The sequence below is a fragment of the Camarhynchus parvulus genome, chromosome 1 (genome assembly GCF_901933205.1).
Source record: "Camarhynchus parvulus chromosome 1, STF_HiC, whole genome shotgun sequence".
Taxonomy (NCBI): domain Eukaryota; kingdom Metazoa; phylum Chordata; class Aves; order Passeriformes; family Thraupidae; genus Camarhynchus; species Camarhynchus parvulus.
Genome location: NC_044571.1, coordinates 25605119 through 25626368, shown reverse-complemented (window position 1 = coordinate 25626368; position 21250 = coordinate 25605119).

Genomic DNA, 21250 nt, shown 5'->3' with positions numbered 1-21250 from the left:
GACTAAGAAACAGCCTGAGGTCCCTGGTAAGTCCTTTGGATTTCAGCATTTGTAGGGCTCCAGAATATCCAGACACAAAATTGTCACTGAAATGAACACAAACTCTGCATCTAAGTCCCTAGACTTATTTATCCTTGATCTGAAGATGTCAGATATCTGACTTAATCTCCCCAAGCCTCCACTGAACCATAGATACACTGGCTACTATAGCACACAGGAACATCACAGGGGAATTATGAAAACAAACTTGCTAATACTTTTAAAGAGACATAAAGAGGTAACAAATGTACTCAGGGTTATCATTACTATTTATCACCATGACACTCACTGGCTGGGAAAGCAGGAGATAATGTTTAGAAAAATCTGAGGAATATTGTCTTGTTTGAAAATATCTCTGCTACTAATGTGATGACTGTCTAGTGGAGTTGTGGTTGCTGGGAATTCACACACTGATTTTATGGAGAGATAAAAGAGTGGAGTTTATATGGAATAAACCCCTTTTGAATAAAACAATCTGCATAAATGCTTTAAGAAAGCCTATAATTATGATAAAAATGTTGCTCAGAGTTAAAATTATGAAGCAATCAAAATTTATAAACAGTCTCTCATCAACTTTTAATCATACTTTCTCATATACAAACTGTAGAAAACATATAGCAGCAATATATAACAATACATATTTTATTTTTGATAATTTAGGGTGCCATGCCATTCTCTTTAATCAGACAAAACTTGTCAAGCTCTACAGTACTATCTTAAATGTCAAAAAACACATAAAGTTCTCTAGTTTTATCTACACTTATCTGAGGTTTTATCCTGCTGGCAGTTAAACACCTCTGGAGAGGTGTTGTGCCCTGTTTGGGCTAGATCCAAAACTTTGTATGGTCACATTCCCACCAAGAATCTCTGGATCAGGGCCTCTACTCTCACTGCCTGCTCTGAAGATGCTCATTCAGTGTAAGACAGGATCCTACCCACACCTCCCCTGGAAATCCCTTGTAGACATTGCTCTTCATTTGTCATTCATTAAGGAGAATGCTCAAATTATATGCATCATGTAGGACTTGGATGGCAAGAGATATTCAAAAGAAGGAATATTTGTAATGGGAACCTTGCCAACTTGAATGCTAGCCTACCATGTCTATAAGCTCCATTGTTTCCTCTGAGCTGAACTAGCTGAACAATTTGGGATGCATCCTGATAGTAACGTGTCTCCCTTGGCAAATTCACTGGTATTATTGTGTTATGAAAAATATTACCACAAATGTGGTCAGATTGGTCATTATAATGAAATATTTTCTTCAACACATATGTATTTTTTAATGCAGTATTACTAGATTCTTTTCTGGAACAGAATAGCATGCAGAGTATTCCATCTGAATTCCATATGAAAATGAGATCTATTGAATTGACTGGCACAGCCCTTATTGATAGGTTAACTGTTCGAGTCCCCTTAATTACCAGACTGAACAGCCTTTTCTGCTTAAACATTGATTCAACTGCTGCCTTCAGCTAGACATAATAATAAGGAACAACTGCCCTGAGTCTCACAAGATTTACACCTTCCAAACAGAGTGTGAAATCATGTCCATAAATACATGCTTCCAATGTTTTCAAGGGGTGACACCCTTCCAGGACTTCCTATTGATTCCATTTGTCTTCAGGTCCTTGTGAGCTCACTCTCTTTTCATTGACCAACAGCCTGAAACAAAAGTTGCCAAGTGGACTAGTGGTGGGAAAAGGACTGGAGAAGTCTCCTTCCAGTCTGTGGGGCAAGACCCTAAGGGATGTTCACCCTATTAGTCTGTGGAGCACTATGAATACTTTGTGGCTTTTTCAAAGAAATCACACTGTATTTTATTTGAATCCTGCATGCTTGAAGGGGAAATGTTTTTGGCTTGGGAAGGTGAAACCTCAGTTTAATCCTCAGCTAGATTATTTAGATGGCTGTTTTTGAAGGACAGAGAAACTTAATGAGTGAAGCTGATGTGCATTCTGTGATAGGGTTTGACTATCAAGCAATGGCATTCTTTGATGTGCTTGCCATGCTCCTGCCCATGTTCCAAATCCAAGCACAGTACAACTTCTTTTCAGCCAAAAGAAAACCCTTGTCCCTTTGGGACTTTGTGATTTTGGGAGAGACAGGCAGATTTTTTTGTTTTCTTCTTTTACAGTCCAGTTTCCTGACACTTGGCTCTATTAGGGGTTTACCTACGGAAGGATGGGTAGAAGTTATTTTCTTTGATTAATATGACACTTCATTTAAAAGACTTCTTTACTACGAAATCTCTACATTTAGCAGTATATAATCACTAAATATAAACATCAACTCTCACTTTGTGTCTATATGTGGGCCTAAAAATGAGGTTCTGTTTCCAGCTGAGACAGATGAATGTCATGAGTGCTCTGTGTAGGATGCAGGGCAAAATACTACAACAAAACCTAAACAAACCTAAAGCATAAAACCAAACCATTTTGTACACTTACATTAAAATTATACTGAAAATTGGGAGCATGAACTACAAAACTAGGCTTTTTTCTGTTTTACAAACTGCAATGTCTGTTAAGAAAAACTAAAGCATAATTGCACATTGGAATTTCCTGCCTATTCTTACATCGACATTTGTGTTTTTCTCTTATCATTTCCCACATGTAAATGGAGCAGCTTCCTAACCCTCTTGTTATATATCACATTCAATGTAACAGTTTAGCAAATTCTCCAATTGTGTTGGTGTTTGCTTTCACAGACATGGAAAGCAATTTGATGTGTCCTTTTAATGAGTCATTTTCATGCAAGGAGAAAAACAGTGGTTGGGGAAGCTCCTAAAACATGCTGCTCATTGATTTTAAGACTCCCTTTTGAATCTATGTTGCTTAAAACTGAGATTGTTTTGTCAGAAGAGTTATTCAAACCATCTTTTCCTCTAACTCATAAGTTTGAAGAACTCTAGCTTCCTTTTACTCCTTTGCAGGGGCTGCAATTTTATCACTGAATTGATTTTGCCACAAAACAGTGAAGTGAAATTAAAGGTTTAGTTTAAAAAGTTTTTAACACTTGGGTTGCTAGTGGCAACTGTCAAAATGTTAGAGGGATGCAAAATCATCTGTTCATGATAGAGCGAGGGAAGTGCAGATGGAAGTCTAGTAGGGCAGAAGTTCTCTTCATCTGTAACAGTATTGGCTCTAAACTGTAATGGTGACAATATAAATGTAATTTTTAAAGCTGTGCTCCTGCTCTGATCAGTTCAGTGGTGTTTCTAATGAATGCACAAACCTACTGATCTTGCTTGAATTCTGACTTGGACAGAGGGTGGCTTGAGAAGAAAACTAATTGCAATGGATAGTTTCTTTAGAAGAACAAGGAATTTGGAACCCAAGAAAACAACTGTGAGAAGAACAGATGAGCCAGACCTCCTACACTGGTCACTGAAGCCACTACAGTGGTCATCACAACCCTACATGTGCTCTTGCACTAGGGGTCTTTGGGAGTTTCACTCAACTGACAAGATGGAGAGATGGCACATACTGACCTTTCAAGCACTAATAAAGGAGGGCATGAAATTTTGGTTACAGTGAGCCACATGAGCTGTGTCATACTGAAGAATGTAGGGGTGTTTTCCTACCTCTTTGCTTTGGTGAGACCACTCAGACATGGCCTAGCTCCACGATAGAGGTAGACTGAGGTACACACCATCCAATCAACCCCTGGGTTCAGCTTTTGTTTCAGATGGACTGGCAAAGAGCTGTGGCATGTGTGGCAGTGAGTCCCCTCGCCTAAAACACTGAGATTCATGGCTTTTGGGCATCCTACAGCATCCTACAACAAAGGATACAGCTCCAGCCACATAAGGATGTGGGAGAATGTGCAACAAAAAAGCACAAAGGAAGGCGGTCCCTGTAGCATGTTGCATTCCCACATGCATGTGGCATGTAGCAGGGGCTGCAGGCAGCGTGTGTGTGCAAGGGATGAATTTTTGGTCATGTTACCAGGGCAGCAGGGGTGTGCACTGGGGAAAGAGTTAGAGGACACAGACTGCCAGAACAACTCATCCAGATTACAGCTCCCTCACTGGGACAAGCTGGTGGGTCACAGGGAATAGACTGCAGGATTGAATGAATGTTTTTCTGGATTTTGCTTGCTGGATACATGCAAAGCACATCAGTGAAACTTGTGACTAGAACAGAGTCTTGTAAAAGGAAATTTTGCTGGAATAAGGCACCATTAGAAAGCAAATTCTCTAGAATTCATGTGAGCCCATTTAAAAGCAAAATCATAGCTCATTAGTTTTCTTTTAAACTAAAGGAAAATCTTCTAATTTAGTTGAAATGTAGGTGAAATTGGTAGCTGAAGCTACTGGTGAACATAATTTATAGTGTGCAGACTCTATAAATTGTGTTCAATATATTTTCCAAGCTACACAAATAAAATTACAATTATTTATTAAAAATACTACTTCAGTACAAAAATTTAAAGTTTCTTTTTGGGCACAATGACATGTGCTGTACCTAGAGCCTGTATATTAGAATGATACAGGTCATAGTGAAATTGTAAAAGTCTTACCAAAGAACGAAACCACTGCATAGAAGCTGAACTACTTAACCCAGCCATGAATTGTCTAAACAAAATAATTTGATACTGGCTGTTTTCCACATTTTAATTAGCAACTGCAGACGGCTGTTGCATAATCCTATTTAATGTCTGTGCTTGATACGTCCCAAATAGCTCAGTGATTGAATTCATACCTTAGTGTGGCTAAATGCATTAGCTGAAAGAAAACCACCAACACTAAGATTCACTTTCTGACATAAATCTAATGCAAGCATGTCTTCTTCACTGGCTTAACAGAGAAAAAGCTCTTTTAATTTACAGTCTGTTGGTTGCACAGATGCCCCAAGGTATTTTGTATAAATGCATATTGATGTCTTTGGCAAATTTTTCCTCCCCAGCAGAGTTTCTTTGCAACAGAGATCACAGTGCCCCCATTAGATAATCACCACCCTCAATGACATGCAGCCTAATCATGCAATTGATCACAGTAAATCAAAGATTCAGGAATTCTCTGAACAGCTGTCTGCAGCTAACCCTTTCTGTGCAATGGGCTGCCTTGGCCCTGGAGGCAGAGCTATGGGAGGGGAGGGAGGGCAGGTGTGCAGTTTGCAGCCCACCTGTCTGAGTGCTGGGCCCCAAGGTGCAGCCAGGGCTGCACCATTGCTCCTGCTCCCCACTGCTGCTGCCTCACACTGCTGCTTGCCACAAAGCAACCAGCTCTCCAGTCCTGCTAATTATGGTGGCTAACAAGCTACTCACATACCTGTGTGCAACACAAATCACATTAATTAAATTCTCATCATTTAAGATTTTTGCAGTCACAAACAGCGACAGTTCTACCCTGCCTACCTACTGGTAACCTTTTTTTTCCCCTGTGCTTTTTTTTTTCCCCCTCCACACAACCCTGCTGTTTTAATTGAGGTTATGAGAAACAAGAGACAGCATTGGCATCTCACTGCTGCTTACTTATTTGATTGCTAATGCTCAAAGAGTATTTTGTTTAGTGTTCATATAAAAGGGTAGAGCTTCAATGTTTGCTTTACCACATTAGGATATATATTTTAAGATGCTTAACTGCTTCTTCACATGAGAAAAACAACTTGCCAGTTGCTCAACAGGGGAATGAGCATTGGTAAAGAACTTATGTGCATTTGCTTAGACAAATAAAAATTTACCTAAAAATAACCTTTAAATGTTTTCAAATGAATATGATAAAAATGAACATGATAAAACATTCTAAGAGATTAAACAAGATTTTAATGATTTCATTATCTCAGCTCAGTTTGTCTCAAAAAAAACAAACCCAAAACTACCATAAAGAAAACTAATTATGTTATGTTTTATCTTATCTCTCCCAGAATATATTTTATTACAAAAGTATACAACATCTGTTGTGCAGCTTTCTGTGCATTTGAATAACTATTTTAAATTTTTTTAAAGGGAGGGTACATATTTCTGTTGAAATATTTATTGAATGATAGAATGTACAGATCCCAGTGACATGGTATATATGATTTAAAAAGAAAATAGCTTGCACTGGGTTTGTCTTAAAACCAAAGTGTTTCTTTCTGTGACCAGCATAAAGTTACAAAAAGCTACACTGGCATTGTTCAGGAACAACAAGGGACAATATTCTATCTCTTCTCAGTGGCAGAAGAGCAGATATATAATTTCATGCTTGATTTTTATAAGGAAGTCTGTTTTGTGAAAGTACTATGGCTTAGTAGTAAAAGAAAGCATCAACATAAATCTGTAACAACACAGACATTGTTTGTTGAGCCAAGACTACAAACAAACCCACCAAAGCTGTTCATGTGGAAATTAAGGAAAGCCTACTTCTTTCTGAAGGTCAGCAATGAAAGCTGCTACACAGGTGCTCTGTTAACCGAACTTCCAACAAGACCAAGAGGTATTCATGTCCTCAGGACTACATCTGCATTAAATACCACTCCTGGCTGTACCTGCAAAATGCTGCTGGCCAGTGTTACCTGGACAGTGTCATTTGTCTACGGGGCAAAGAAAAACACAATCTAAGCTCAAATAAAGGTTTGTGGACAGGAACTGAGATGGACATCTCAGGAGAAAAGATATTTCCCAAATCATAAAATGGTTTTTGTGGTCCTGATTTATCAGTCTTTTTTCCCCTCAGAACTCCTGCTGGATGTAAAAGAGAGTTCAGTGGGAGAAAACGATGGTGTGAGTGGATGAAGTGGAGTGTACTAGAATAGATCTAGAATTAAGTTAATGTTCTCTTGAGGAGAAGGTGAAAGCCAGTACTAGAGATAGTATAGTATACTACTGGTCCACAATAAGATTTTAAGATGGGGTTTTTTTGTTTTGTTTTAATGCACTTCTCTTTGAGTGCCTTATTTCAGGCAAAGTCCATGAAGAAATTTACAAAGGTCCCCCTCACTCCATCTATGTCCAACAAATACCAGAAAAAAATTACAAAAGCATGCAAGGACACTAGGTTAATTACAGGGAACACAGTGCTTGTTCATGATTTTCATGGTATTTATTTAAAGACACCAAAATAAGTGAGAAGGATCTTTGCATTTTATTTATCTAAAGCCTTGTGATAACAAAAAGTTTGCGATTCCTTTGAGCAGCCAGAAGTGGCTGATATCCAGTAATGAGAAAGGAATCTTATTCAAAACATGTTAATTCTTAATCTCCATTTCTACTTCCATTTCTCTCTATACTTCCAAAAACAGTTAATATGTTAAGCTCTGATCCTCAAAGTGAAACCAGGTATTTCCTAAAGACATGGGAGTACATGGAGAATCTTTAGAAATTGAGAGACCCTCAAACTCCATGCTTTTTTTTTTCTTCCTGTTGGCTTGGCTTGGAAATAAAAGCTAAAAAGTTATCTTATGAAAATCAATTGCATATCTTAGAAAACACGGAAAGTAAAAACAGTTCAAGCAATGAATGGAATAACTTCAAATGTGTTTGGTTTGGTTGCACTCAGTAAATCTTGCTTATACAAATGTGTTTTAAAGTTAATTATCTACTATAATTCTAATCTAAATATATTAAAGGGATTTCTTTATCATTCTTAGTCTCCTGTGAAGTCATTTGAGTGTCCAAGTGATTGAACTCTAGCATAAAACTGTTGACATTAAAATAGGGTGTAATAAAGAGAGCCAGTTAATTGCTGGAAGGTCAGTGAAGAGAAAAGGATTGTGCTCAATTTAACAGTACCGTGGCAAGCAATGCTAGGAAGTACAACAGCTGCCAAAGAACGGACATATGGGTGACCTGCATTGAAGAAAATGAAAAATGACAGACCATTTTCTTATTTTCAGATAATTGAAGTTGTAGATGGTTCTGTGATTAACAATTCATACAGAAAAAACTGAGTGAGATGTACTTTGCCAAAAGCCTGTGTTCTCAAAGTCTGTACCTGAGCTGGTCATCTGAACCCCCTCTGAAGTCAGTGGAAACAAATGGTTTCTTACTAAGGTACTTGTCTAAAACGTAGTTCTCTAGAACTACATGTATTTTTCTTCACTGGAAATGAAGAGACCTGGAGGTACACAAGTTCAGATGTGAACACCTAAAACTAGATGACAGAAATCCTACCAAAGGCATGTCTGATGCTGGAAAACCATGAGCAGTGTAGGTGGGACAAGGGAAGACCAGGGAGTAACAGCCTTGGACACCGACCAACTGCTGACACACCGGATCTTCAGCAGGGAACTTCAAGACTGTCCAGTGACACTACATAAACTTAGCAATTGTTCCAGTCCTTGGTTTTATAGAATATATACAGACTATATACTGTGGTTCCGAAGTTAGAAAGAAGACCCTTGTTTCATGATTCTGTTTCTAGATCAAACTTCCAGTGTGAAGTACTACATTGGCAGTCTGCATCAAAGTAGTCTTGAAAGGAGAAATCCTCAGGAAGCAATATATGCTCTTACACTGGTTAGTGATGCATGAAGCAGTTGGAGTAGGACCACAAATGTTTAGTCCTAAGAAGCCTTAGACTTGCTTTTATCATTGACTCAAAAATATATGCTGAGATGAAGCCATTGTCTGTAGATAGGGCTGGTCAAAAGCTTCCTTGAAGACTAATCTAATTCACAGACTCCCAAAGACCTTCAGTTGTTTTCAAGTCAGGCTTTGGAGGTGTTTATTTAGAAGTTTACATGTCCTGCTGATTTTATTGCACTTCTTTTGATCTGGGGAATGCACTGTAATACTGTGCTTTGTAATCTGCAGTATTACCAAAATATTTTTCCACTGTGATTTTCAGCTCTTTGGGTATTTGAAATGTTAATGCTTTGCACTCACAATTCACTCTTGAGCACCAGCCTGCTTTCCCAGGCCATGGCCATGAGCAAACAGGTAGGTGAAAGTGCAAGTGTTCAGATAAATATTCATGTATTTATACTGTGATCATGAAATTGAAAAGGCTCTTTTACAAGTACAAAATAGAAGGTTAGGCCTCTCTTCAACTAACAACATATTCTCCTCCCTTCAGCATCTTGTTCCCCATCAAACCACCAACATGCACAAAGACTTGCTCTCCACTGTGCAGTAAAACCCAACTCTTATCTTTTTTCTATCAGTTCTCCAGTGCTATCCTTGGGGCAAGAATACTTCTTATTCTTCATTTTCCCTAGTGAACAAATGCTTAAAAATGTCATAATTTCATATGCTGGCAGTTGTGTCAGCTTATGTAGGTAAAGTTCCCCCTTCTGTTTCTACTTAAGCACACAGAATCTGGCATATGTCTCATCTGTGCTGTGGTATCTTAATTATATCTCATTGTTGAAGATACCTAAGCATTGCAGCCCAGATTTTGACTATTTGCTTCATCTAGCTTGTTTACTGTCTAACTCAGTTAATTTATTACCTTTATCATATACTAATGCTGTGATATGATCAAATGTCACAGAATGGTTATAATGTTGTTACAAATTTACCTGGATTGGGAAATTACTGTTGACACAGGCATTGAAATTCTTCCAACCAAGTCTAAGAAATTTGAACTGATTTGACACTCTCTTTGGGCCAAAGAAGCTTTAAAAAAGTCTTCTGTGTAAAAACTACTGATTTATATCTCTTCTTGATAGACTGAATTTACTCTCTAATTTACTGAAACTTCACACTCATTTATTCCCACATGGTCTAAAAGTCTTGGCTTTGTAAATAGTCCCTGAAAGGTTTTTGCATGATGCTTGTAAAACCAGGGCTCTCACTTTGCTGATCCCAAAGATCCCCTCTTCTCCATGGTGAAAGAGGGCCATAGGCATGGTACTCAAGAAACAAGTCCACTTCAAAGGACAGAGAAAAGAAAGCAAGTGTGCTTCTATCTTAAAATGGACTTTACAAGAAAGTGTCCTGCTAAAGATGAGTTTTTAAAATAGGGACTTTAGTAGAAATATCAGTACTTCTGTGACTATGCAGGCTACGGATCTCAGTTAATGTCTAGATTTATAGACAGAGCAGGTATTTGTGCTCTTAGATATAGATTGATGCTAATGACAGAGAGGAATACAGGGATCCAGGAGTTATATTATCATACATTGATACTGCAGGCCTTCAGGCAGTTTTCTCCAACAGTTCTCTGCAAAGGACCATATAATGGGATGATAGCACAGATGTCAAAATCCTCACTTAAAGAGTGAGTGTGGTAGAAAGAGAACAGAACTATATTGTAAGGCATTTGGGCTTCTATTTAAGAGAGAACACCTGTACAGTAAGATTAGATTTTTGCCTAACAAAAATGAAACCAGACTACTGGCTTGGAAGACTAAGTACAATGTGTGCTTACTTAAACAAGGAGTGGGAAGAAACAGGTGCTGAGAAGCACTGAGGTTCTATTAAGACATCTGTTTGACATTCAAAGTTAGCAGCATTTTTTTAGAATGGGTAGCACCCAAGGATAAAAGCTGTAACAATTACAGATAGACTGAGGAATACAAAAGTAACCCTTTAAAGCTCATACAACAACTAAAGAGCATGTGATGTGGATAAGATAATAGGGGGAAGGTTGTAAAAAATAATAATATCAAATAAAAATGCTAACTAAACATTGGTATATAGTTAAAATCCATGTAAATGTCCATGCACTGGGAGGCTTAAAGTTAAAAACCAATTTGCCAGGCATTGGAGAACCTTTAATCAGTATTGCATGATGGCATCACAAAACAGTGGGACATTGTTTGTGACACACGTAGCCATATGGAGAGATCAGACTGACAGAAGTGGTGTGGGAGTGACCTTGCACCTGGAAAAAAACCATAGATTTCATTAACACAAACTTTCTGAATAGGAAAGATCACATGTGAGATCTTGCCTCAGTACTGACCTCTGCCTTCAGAACCACTGCGTGGAAGCCAGCCAGAGAAAGCCTTTGGATTAAATCCTGACACCAATGAGCACATGATTGGCTTTAGGGTTTTACTGCCTTTGCAGAGACCCTGAGGCTGCTGGGATAACCCTGCCTGCTCCCTGACTTCTGAACCTGCAAGAGCAGCCCTCGCTGCAGCAGGAGCAGGTCCTTCATTCTTCACAGCATCCTCCCTGCCTGAGCACACCCAGCCAGGCACAGCCTTGCTGGTGTCCCCAGGATGTGGGTGGAGCAGCTGCAGGGATGGAACCCTGGCAGGAGTCCAGTGCCAGGACGGTTTAGGATAGAGTGGGAAGAGATATTGAATTTTATGGGATTGGGAGAGCAAAACTTATTCACAGAGATGCCAGAGGCTATGACACCTAAGTACCATAAAGTACCAGTTGCAGTAGAAAGCAACTGTAGTGTTTAATAGCAACAGTGACAGCAATCATAACAGAGATGAAAGCACAGTCTGAATTAGCACACAAGCTACTAAATTATTGATAACTTCAGTGTACCTTTTTGGAATAGCTATTCTCAGAAAGTCTCTGATTTGATCCTAGCAGTTAAAATGTAAACTTTTCAACACTCTGCACAGAAGGTGATGCGTTAGTTACTGTATAGGAAACAGGAAACAAGAACTCCTAAATGAAATTAAACATTTCCATAACACACTGGCACAAAACCCAACCAATCAGAAGAGAAGCTGCCAGAATCCCTAGGCTAAATCATCCCTAGCAGTATGAAAGAGATCTCAAATGAGGGGAAAGCTGTGGGAGAAGTTGCCTACTTAGAATTTTGTTCAGCTGGTGCCTTTGCTGTTTCTCTGACTATTCTGGCAAGGCTGGTAGATTTTACTCAGAGTTATTAATGTAAATAATTGTTCAAACTCACACTTAAATTAGATAGTACAGGAGGGAAGATATTAGCCCTAGTTTTTTATCCTCATGGTCTTGAAAGTTTTTAAAAGTAACACAGAAGGAGGTGGTTTAAGGTAAATCAAACAGAGCATCTGTATTTTCTTATCCATAACAAGAGCTATGTTACAAATTAAATACCTACATTTTGTTTCTTATCCATAACAAGAGCTATGTTACAGATTAAATAAGTACATTCTTGCTTCTTCCCTAGTACTTCCTCTCCAGTCAGTGCTACTTATTTTTGTACTGAAGTCAACTAATAGAGTGAAATGAGCAGGGAGATACACTTACCATGTCTCTTGAACTGATCAGCAAAAAAAGATACTTCAAGAATTGGAATGGTTTTGGGGAAAACACACAGTCAGTCTAAATGTTACAAAAATAGATATCATCCTAGGAAAATCTGTTGAAAGCACAACTCCTAAATCCTAAAGGCACTAGAGATGAAAAAGCCTCAAATTTGGTTTTCAGACTGTAGTAGACGTGCTGGTACATGGCAGACTACCTGCAGGGAGAAGGTAGCTGTCTTGTAACCTGCTCCTCCAGAAGCTTCCCTGGGCCAATTAGGTGTGTATAATTTACTCTGGATCATTATGCTTATGAAGGATGGTGATGAATATGTGAAGACCATCAGATAACTCACTTTATGTGACCTTTATGTGATTTTCACTAACAAATTAACATCCCCTTAGAATGAAAAAGGTGAAAAACACTGCACAGAGAGATATAAAGGCTGGTGAGTCATTTAGGTGACATTATTACTGAAGCCTTTTCCAAACAAAAATGGCAAGTGCTTGCACTTTCTCTGTTAGTTTGCTGAAACTGGCTAACCCAAAGTTAATACGTTCTTCATCACCAGCCACCATTTCCCCTGCAATTTTTATCACTGTTATTTAGAAAAATATCCCTACAGAGCCATATTTTCCCTTCAGCTCTACTGCTGGAAAGACAGGCCATTTAGACTTAGGCCACTGGTGAGGACTGAAGACATTTGATTTAGAAAAATCTTTTGTTTGGGACAGGGTCTAATTGTGTATATTCTGGATTACAGTTACAAAATATTGTCCCTCCACTCAAAACTCCTAGGAGCTATATCTCAGAAAAAATGAAAATAATCTATAGTGGCCTAATTTTGATTTTGCTGTCATTACTATTACAGTAACAACATGAGGACCCAGAGAGAAATAACAACTTTTGGAAACATATAAGAAGATTCACTACTTGCTACCAAAGATCTTATGGTCCCAGATTTACCTACAGGGCCCAAGTCTGCAATACAGACGTCCCTTTGAAATACTTGCACTTGAAGAAACCTTTAGCTAAATGGTACTCTACCAGTTTAAACTCTCACAGCAATGAGTTTCTTCCTCTCTTGTGTGAACAACCTTTCTTACAGAAGGACATTAATAAGAAGAGGTGTGCTCCTGATAGATCATGAAATACTGAAAATAAGTAAGATGGAACCTCAAAGGGGATTTCTGGGATTCTACACTACAGATCCCTCCACAAACTACACCAGCAGTACAGCAGTGTTGCATATCCTGTCACTACCATTTTAGGGCTTTTCTTTTTTTAGGAGAGCCACTGTTTGGAATAAGGAAAATGTTCTGAGGTGAAAAAAAATCCCAACATAATGAATGGATTTTATATTTTGAAACTGCACATTGCTTTGATGGAGAAGATGCATTTGATGATGTTAAAGAAGGTAGAACTGCTGACTGATGTAACATTTCAGAACTGATTATTGAGCGTATCTTTCTAGTGGGGTCTGTTCTTTGTGTGCCAGTCTTGTGAAAGAGTGAAGGCTTTGCTGTACACAAATGCCCTGGGGCAAAGGGAAGGTTTAAAATCTCCCACACTTTACCCTGAAAGGCTGGTGCTAGATAGCAGTCTTGACACTTAGGTTGCATTTAGACAAATCAATTGTATCTTTCTCCAAAGATGTACACTATTCTGAGGTATACACCATTCTGAGGTGAACACAAAGGAAACCAGCAGCAATAAACTGAAAAACAACAGAGAAAAAAAAATCACATTCCTTGATTTGGGAATACTAAATTCAGCCAAGAGGTTTATTTGAGGAACATTATCATTCTAGGCTCACTTTGTAATCAACAGAGAAGAACAGGCACTTCCAGGATGTGATTTGAATGAAGAATGGTCTCACTTTTCCTTCATCAATTTCCTTTCTCTTTCAAACTCCTTTGCAGAAGGCCTTGAACAACTCTGCTCCTGACTAGGCAACTCTGCTGCTAGTCTCAGGTGCTTATCACTGGGTGTGAAAAGTCAGCAAATACGTTCACATGTTTTTGGTGCTTAGTACAAATTCAGGCAGAATGAAACACTATAGTCTCCACAGTCTGTCAACCATGTCTACTTGACTGTATGAGTGTCTGTATTACAAATTAACAGTAAAGAATACTTAAACAGCAGTGACAGCTGGGACCAAGACTCAGGACTCTCTCATGCCTGCCCTCACCAATGGGCTGAAAAATCAAGCTCCCTCTTACCTATTCTTTTTGTGCTCCATAGCCTCACACAGTGAGCAGAATGAAGAACTTCCCTAGCCTGATGGGTAGGATAAACTCTGAGGAAAAAGGAATTGCAGTTCAAACCCCTTCAGTCCAAGAAAGGCTTCAAACCTATGTTTCCCACTTCTTGTAAGAGTGTTCAAACAATGAAGTTATTCTGAAGTGGCTGCTGCCTCTTCCTCCCCCATCATCAGCTGCTTGCTCTCAAGAGACGACTCAGTGCTCTGCATTTCAAGAGGAGGAAGGTGATTGAGGTTCAACACTTGTTCAGATCAAAATGGAGAGGTTTCCCAGGTGATTGGTAGGTGGAAGTTTCAGTGACCTGCTCAGACAGTGGAGAAAGAAAGGTTCCTAGCTGCTTTGAATTTTTTCAGGAGTGGTCACCTTTCCCCACCCATTGTATTTGGAATGGAGATGTCTATCTCAGAGGCTCTGAATCATCCTGCTGGGCCAGGGGCTGCCTTGAAGCATGACAGCACCCAAGCTGAGCAGTTCCTATTGACAGTTCAAATACTGCCTTCACTTCATGACACAGTTCTTAGCCATTTCCTTTGAGCAGGTAGCAAAGAAGTGGTGCTTCAGTGACATATCTCTCTCACTTTCCGTGATCTATCTCAGTAGGCTGGAATACAGGAAAGGCTGATTTAAGCAAAACACCCCTGAAGACCACTGATTCAAGGTAATTTGTTTTAATTTCTCAAGATTTCCCTTCCATAATGAGTCAGTATATTTGCAATCTACTACTGAGCTCACTGGAGAACTGAGAAATGTATCCAGCACATACATACAGGTATGTGCTGAATGCCAGCCTAGGCATGACATTCTCCAGGCCATCCATTAGCATAGCAATGAGCATAACAGGTAGAGAAAGTGTGTTCACTCCACTATAAATGGCTAGTTGCATTAAGTATAACATTTACATTTGCTTGCAGTTGTCTGAATTCAGAAGCAAATTTGACGCACTACACTCATGCCAGTAGATCCTCTATTTCCTCCCCCCCTCCACTTAATTGCACACTTTTTTTGCTAGCTACTCTTCCCTTTTCAGTCCTCAGCATGCAAATTATGCCCACTTTCACTTATTTTCTGACTAATTTAGAACTAAAATTTATGCTGCTGTTCACGTCACTGCTGAAATTGGCTCAGAGCTTTCCAAGGGAGTTGCACTTGTTGACAGCAGGTATGAATATATTTCTTAGCTTTGAATGCCTTCATGTGAAAAAAAAAATTGCAGAGCACTGTCAAAGCTGTGGCTGATACACTGCATAAATGTATAAAGTAAATAACCATACTTACTATGATGAATTCTAGTCTTAGTCCCTAATAATCACCTTTTGCAGGTAATAGTTGCTGAACTTTTATGTGGAAAATATAAGCCTGGCAGCCTAGCATTTATGTACTAAAAAGCAAAGGCTGGTTATCAATATGCTTCCTTACATAATGAAATTCACCACATGGCTAGGTGGTTAAAATATTACCAATTACTGCAATATGATGATGGGCTCCTCCAGTGGGAACAAGAAGGAAATCCCCCAGGACAGCATGAGTCTGAGAAGTAAGTTCTATTCTAGATATTTTTTAGGCAGAAGGTGCTGAGCCTCCTTTCATAGGATATTGATTTGGATCTTTGCATTATATATTGACTGGCCTGATTGACCTTTGCCTGAACTGCAGCTGAACAGTGTTCAAAGCATCTGCTTACCAGAGCAAAAGTAAACTGCAAAAGCATATTAGATACAAAGCACTGACCTCTCTAGACTGTTTTTTTTCTTTGTTTGCTATTTAAACATCAGTTTGTAGCCTGAAAGACTGCTTATGTAGGCTAACAAATTAACTGAATGAAATGTTAATGTTTTGGTCATCTTATATAACCCTGTAGAGAAATTTTACTGTTTAAAAAATGTAGAGACTCTCTACTTTGGTAGCAAATAATGTAAGAAATTATTTCTGCTATGAAAGAAGCTGGCAAAGACCAAAATCCTTTACCAGTGCACCTTTTTGGAATGAAACATTCTGTACTTTGCGAGGTAAATACTACTAATAAGAAATCAGCAAAAACACCACCCAGTGTTTTTGGCTGTAAGGAAATCAGTAAAAACACCAGCACCAGTGCACTTTTAAACACCCATGAAGAATACAGGTGGAATAAGGAGATGTAGCTACTGTCATTATTCTTCAAAAGGAAGTATTTATAGTAGCCCTGAAAGCATGTGATTCTCCCTGTTACTTCACATTCGACTTTAAAAAACACTTAGCTTGGTTTCAGCAATGCACTTACTACATTTGAATTTAGAAAGATTAAATAAAAAAGGAAAATATACACTACAAATAGAAAAAGGGACAAATTTTAGAGATAATCTATATTTCCCATTAACTCTAGAGAACAGAGCTTTTCAGTGAAATACCACATACAACTCCCTGTGAGAAGAGAATTGAAAAGTCCAGCAATGAACAGGTTTCACTCAGTCACTGTTTTCCAATGGGATTTACAGCCACCTTGCTGAATGAGCCTCTAGAAGGCCCTGGACCCACTCTACCAGGCAGCAGTAGTTATACGCATGGCTAACACATATGGGCAAGCACATACACATAAACTAAAACCACAATTCCATTAATTATCCTCTCTTAGGTAGGAAAGAAAGACAGAAAAAAAAAATTATTCCATTGAAATGGCTGAAGGCATGGGGGCTGGACCAGCATTCAAATACTTGGAGTATTCTCTTTCCCTGGGCCTTGTGCTGAGCTCATTTGGTTCCTGACTGCTCTTCTCATAATTAGGTTTTCCACAGCACAATGAATATACTGAATGCTGAGGTCAGAGCTAGGCTTAGAAAAGACCAAGGATCTTTGCACTTGCCACTGGGCAGAAAAACTTTCCAGAGAAACAAATGATTGCCCCGGCTCCCAAAAAATAATGCAGTTTTCCATCTGCAGGCTTAAAAGGCTCTAAGGCCACTGAATGAACTGTTGTGGGTTGACCCTGGCAGGTCAACCCCACTGAAGCTGCTCTATCACTACCCTCCTGTGGCGTTAGGGAGAGAGAGAAAGCTGGGAGTTAGGAGTGAGAGAAAATATAATGAAAGCCTTGTGACTAGAGATAAGAGCATGGAAAGATCATTCACCAGTTACTGTCATGGGCAAAAGAGACTAGACTAGGGAAAACAATTATTACCAATCAAATCAGAATAGAATGATGAGGAAAAAAACCAAATCTTAAAAACAACTCCACCCCTCCCTTCCCTTCCTCCCAGGCTCAGCTTCACACCCAGTTCCTCTACATCATCCTCCCAGTGATGCAGGGGGATGGAGAATGGGGACTGTGGTCAGTTCATCACATGTTGTTTCTGCGGCTCCTTTCTCCTCAAGAGATCTCCTCACATGCTTCCCTGCTTAAGCATGGGGTCCCTCCAAGGGGACACAAGCCCTCCATTAACTTTTCAACATTGAGTCCTTCAACAGGCTTCAGTTCTTCACAAACTGCTGCAGTGTGGCTCCTTCCAGGTGATGCAGTTCTTCAGGAACAGCTTGCCTCATGGGGTCATAGGTCCTGATACCTGCTCCAGTGTGGGCTTCTCTCTCCATGAATCCACATGTCTTGCCTGGAGCCTGCTTCAGGGTAGGCTTCCCACAGAGTCACAACCTCATTTGGTCATCCAGCTGCTCTGGTGTGGGGGTGTCCAGGAGTTTCAGGTGGATATCCCTCCACTCTGGAACTCCATGGGCTGCCTACCTCACCATGTTTTTCACCACAGGCTGCAGGGGAATCTCTTCAGCACCTGGACTTCCTCCTTCTCCTCCTCCTTCTTCAATGACCTTGGGGTCGGGAGGACAGTTTGTCTCACATATTCTCACTCAGCTGCATTTGCAGTAACTTTTGCCCCTTCTTAAATACATTTATTACGCAGATGCTACAGCTGTCACTGCTTGGCTTTGACTTGGAGTTTTCTGACATTTGCTCTATGAGACATGAGGGAAGATTTTAGGAGCTTGTCATAGAAGTCACCCCTGTAGCCCCCCCAGTACTAAAACCTTGCCATGCAGACCCAATACTAGTCCTTAGGAAAAATAGTCTCTCCCACCCCTCAGGCACACAACCCAGGTATTTGGCAACCTAAGCAGCTGTTCTCTACTTTACCTAAAAAAAGTTAGAGTCAGAAAGAAGGTTAGGGTGGGGGAAGAGGAGAAGAGATGAAGTCAGAGCTAGTACTCAAGGTCACTTGGTCTCAGAGGTACTGTGAGATGCAGAGGTACAGGGGGCAAAATGGGAAGAATATTTCTGTCTGAAAATGATGCCAACCCTAACCAAAGTGAATGAGCTCTGGAGAGACGAGAGATTTGTGGGTTACGCCCTCTAGCATAAATTTTTAGCAGAAGGAGGAAGACAATGCAGGAAAAGGGTATCAAAAATTGCAAGGGTTTTTGAGAACAAACACTTATACAAATTATGCAGTGATACTATATCTTCTGTCCCTGAAACCTAGCAGAACAGACATCTCGTTAAACCTGAACTAACACAAGCAGCCCATCCAGGTACACATTGGCCCATCACCTGAACTGTGGGTACCAAGCCAAACACTAAGTAAATAACATTTGACACAGAGACTCAACCCCCACAGAACATTTGCCAAGGCTGGCCAATTTCCTCGCTTACTCTTTGCAGAAAGTGACGACCCAATGCATGACAAAGTAATGGACTGATAGTATGTGTATAACCTAAGCTGACACAAAGTAATGAAAAAGGGTAGCAGGAGAAGCAGTTACGGGTCAACAAAACTTAGCTGCAAAATTCCAGCAATTTCTTTGTCCAAGTCTCTGACCTCCATGACACTGATGCATATGGCTGATGAAAAAACCACAGGTGCCTTCACTTTCAGTGCATCACTATTAGGCTTTCATTAGTATAAGCATGAGTAAGAACTTGCTGTGGAGTCTTATTAAAAGTCTTCAAAGGTATCTGAAAAAAAAAAATCTTCACTACAGCACCATAGATACTGATAGCTCACCTGCAAAAGTATGATACTTTGTCACATGAACACAAAATAACAAAATGAGCACTGATCCATTAAACAGATTGTTCCTGACAGGGCATGACATTAGGGCAGAATCTTTTAAAGAGCAAATTCATGTAGTCATGTCTAATTAACTAGTCTGAAACAAGAGACTGACAAAACTTATGGTTGCAGCTAAGCAAGATCCTCAGTGAAATACAGTATCAGAATTTATTGCTACTTGGTCAGATAAGACCAACAGCACCACCACAGAGAGAGCAAATCAGGGATAATATCTAAGTAATTAGTAGTTAGGTCCACTGTGTCACATACATATATTCTGTGACCACACAAACATGACACCCATTTACAACCATTTACACCCACTTACAACACACCAGAACAAGGAAGCATCACAACAGGGAGAGAGGCAGTTAAATCTTGGATGGGCCTACTTATAACTGTGTACACTTCTTTTGTAAATTTAAGAATATCATTTTTCAATCCACTTGTTCTCAGGGCCAGATTCAGCACATCTACTTCAACAAGGTTTCTTAAGTATCAAAATGCCAGATTCTAGGAAGGTGGTTAAGGTCACACAAAGCTATCAGCTGGGAGAGGTCAAGCATATTCAATGATCAAGTGGTGTCTTTGCCTATGGGGTGAACTTGTAGCTCACTGGCAGAAACCACAAGGCAGTGGACTGCACCACAACCAACGCACTGAGCAGGAGCACTGGGACCTGTTTTGGAGCTGCATGTATACAGAGGGAATAAATTCTACCAACAAACTTAGATCTGCTGTTTTCCTACTTGTACATGATGCCTTCAGAAATGCCAAGGTACTAGGAAAAGATGTAGAAGGAATTCAGGTCATCTTGATCCAGATCCCTAATGCACAGCCTTGAGTCAGGCACTTTGCCTTGATTTTGATGGAATCCAGGGACAGAAACAAAGAAGAGCCATAAACCAGTGAGGCTGGCAAGGGGTTACTTTCATCTTGCTTGGTGGAAGTGAGATGAAAACTGCACATGTAATAGGAAGACATTCAAAGAGGCACCGGAGCAATGCATTGGCAAAGCTCCTGCTGGAGGTGTCTGAGGGAGCAAAAGATGGCAACAATTAAGGGAGCTGTGGCAGCAGGAGTAGGCAGAGGATTTGTCTTGATGATTTAGGAGACAAAGGAGATGGGAATGTATTTATAGAGGCAAGCTGGGTTGGAGAAGGTATTTTCAAAATAGAGGTTGCAAGAACAAGGTTACCGTGCTTGTGTCTCTGCCACTGAGTCATTGCGACAATTTCCCCATCTGTAAAACTGAGATAATAATACTTACCTATCTTACAGAGGGAGGGGAGTGTGTTGTGAGGATTAATTAGCTAAGGTTTGTACAGCACTTTGAACATGTAGAGAGCGATATAAGTGCTCAGTACTAAGATTATTATTAATATGGAGGAATAAGCCAGGGTGGGGGTGGAGAGGCAGTGAGCAAGCTTTTAAAAGATAAGAGGAAGGAAGTAACAACAGGATGACAGAGAATAGGAAGGGATGGGATTAAGGGACAGTTTCTTAAATTAGAGGTAAACACAGGGAGACTTTACTGGAAGCTTAAATAAAGGAAGAAAGCATTAGGAGTGGAACTGTTAAAACTAGAGGCCTATGAGCTCTGATATTATTCTCCTCTCATTTTCTCCTGTTTTGTCAGCTTTACACCACACTGTGGGACTTTTGTTGTCTTCCCAGAAGTCTTTATCTGGAACACTGGCTGCAAGTAAAATAGTCTTTATCTGGAACACTGGAAGTGAAATAAACTGTCAAACTCAAACTTTAGCTGTGGCACTACAACTCCCACCACATCAGTAAATTGTGGATCTGAAACCAGAACTTAAAAAATAAGCAGTTTCCTATTTGTGCAGTTT